Here is a 2,348-nt window from a genome sequence, read left to right on the forward strand (position 1 = left end):
TAGTGGGGCCCACGAGGCTTCGCTGACCCTAATTCCGACGCTATAAAATCCTATTTTTCCAGAAAAAATAGGAGAGGAAGTTTCATCGCATTTTACGATATGGAGCCACCGCCACCTCCTGTTCTTCATCGGGAGGCCAGATCTGGAGCCCGTTCGGGGCTCCGGAGAGGGGATCTTCGATCTTCGTCATCATCAACCATCCTTCATCACCAATTTCATGATGCTCGCCGCCGGGAGTGAGTAATTCCTTAGTAGGCTTGCTGGACTGTGGTGGGTTGGATGAGATTCATCATGTAATCAAGTTAGTTTTGTTAGGGCTTGATCCTTAGTATCCACTATATTCTGAGATTGATGTTGCTATAACGTTGCTATGCTTAATGCTTGTCACTAGGGTCCGAGTGCCATGATTTCAGATCTGAACCGTTTATATTTTCACCATTATATCTATGTCCGTGATCCGATCTTGCAAGTTATATGCACCTGCTACGTGTTATGATCCACGTACCCCAAGGTGATAATAATTGTAATTCTTTCTGGTGATTACCGTAGTTTGAGGAGTTCATGTATTCACTATGTGTTAATGCTTTGTTCCTGTTCTCTATTAAAAAGATGCCTTAATATTCCTTAGTTTCGTTATAGACCTCGCTGCCACGGGATGGTAGGACAAAAGATGTCATGCAAGTTCTTTTCCATAAGCACGTATGACTATTTACGGAATACATGCCTACATTATATTTATGAGCTCGAGCTAGTTCTGTGTCGCCCTAGGTTATGACTATCATTGTTGGGAATCGTTACATGGAAAACAAAACAAAATTCTATGCACACGCAATGATCTATCCACGGATATGCATAGCAACGAGGGGGAGAGTGTGTCTACGTACCCTCGTAGACCGTAAGAGGAAGCGTTTCACAATGCGGTTCATGTAATCGAACTTTTTCTCACGTCAACCGATCAAGTACCGAACGTACGACACCTCCATGTTCTGCACACGTCCAGCTCGGTGATGCCCCTCGCCTTCTTGATCTAGCAAGTCGTCGAGGTAGTAGATGAGTTCTGTCAGCATGACGACATGGTGACGGTGATGGTGAAGTGATCCTCACAGGGCTTCGCCTAAGCACTATGAAAATATGACCGACGGTGTAAACGGTGGAGGGGGGCACCGCACACGGCTAACAATTGATCTGGTGTGTGCTAGGGCGCCCCCCACATATATATAGGTGGGAGGGAGAGGGGAGGCTGCCAGGAGGCGCCCACGTAGGTCGAATCCTACTTGGGGTCTCCCCTGGGCCGCGCTCCCTGCCATATTTGCCGGAGGGGGAAGGAAAGAGGAGGGAGGAGGGAAGGAAGGGGGAGACCAAATTCCCCCTTTCCTTTCCCTTCTCCTCTTTCCTTCCTCTCCTGGTTCGGCCCATATGGGGGGCGCACCAGCCCCTTGTGGTTGGTGCGTTTCCCCTCTTGGCCCACAAGGCCCATATCTTTTGCGGGGGGTGCCCGGAACCCCTTTCGGTGACCCGATATGTACCCGGTACCCTCCAGAACACTTCCAGTGTCCGAATACCATCGTCCTATAAATCAATCTTGACCTCTCGACCATTTCGAGACTCTTCGTCATGTCCGTGATCTCATACGAGACTCCGAACAACATTCGGTCACGAAATCACATAACTCATATAATACTATGTCGCCATCGAACGTTAAGCGTGCGGACCCTGCGGGTTCGAGAACTATGTAGACATGACCGAGACACCTCTCTGTTCAATAAAAAATAACGGAACCTGGATGCTCATATTGGCTCCTACATGTTCTACGAATATCTTTATCGGTCGAATCATTATGACAACATAAGTAATTCCCTTTGTCCATCGGTATGTTACTTGCTCGAGATTCGATCGTCGGTATATTCATACCTAGTTCAATCTCGTTACCGGCAAGTATACTTGGCCATGGGCCGGGCCGGGCTTGGGTCGGGCCTTAAAAAGCCCACGGCAAAAAACTGAGGCCCAGGCCCTCCCAGGCCCTACCATTGGGCCTACTTTTCAAGCCCAAGCCCGACCCGTCTGGTAAAAAGCCCTAAAAAACCCTTAGGGCTTAGGGCCGTGGGTCGGGCCTCTTTCTTAAAATGCTAATATGCCAAGCCCAAGCCCGTCCAGGCCTTGTTAGTGGGCTCAAAAATCAGGCCCAAGCCTGACCCACGGGCAAGCCCATCGGGCCTAGGCCCTGGATTTTAGGGCTGGGCCTGGGTGGGCCGACAGGGCCGGGCCGGAGATGGCCAGGACTACCGGCAAGTCTCTTTACTTGTTTCGTAATACATCACCTCGTGACTAACTCCTTAGTCGTTTGCTTG

The sequence above is a fragment of the Triticum dicoccoides genome, chromosome 5B (assembly GCF_002162155.2).
Source record: "Triticum dicoccoides isolate Atlit2015 ecotype Zavitan chromosome 5B, WEW_v2.0, whole genome shotgun sequence".
NCBI classification, from domain to species: domain Eukaryota; kingdom Viridiplantae; phylum Streptophyta; class Magnoliopsida; order Poales; family Poaceae; genus Triticum; species Triticum dicoccoides.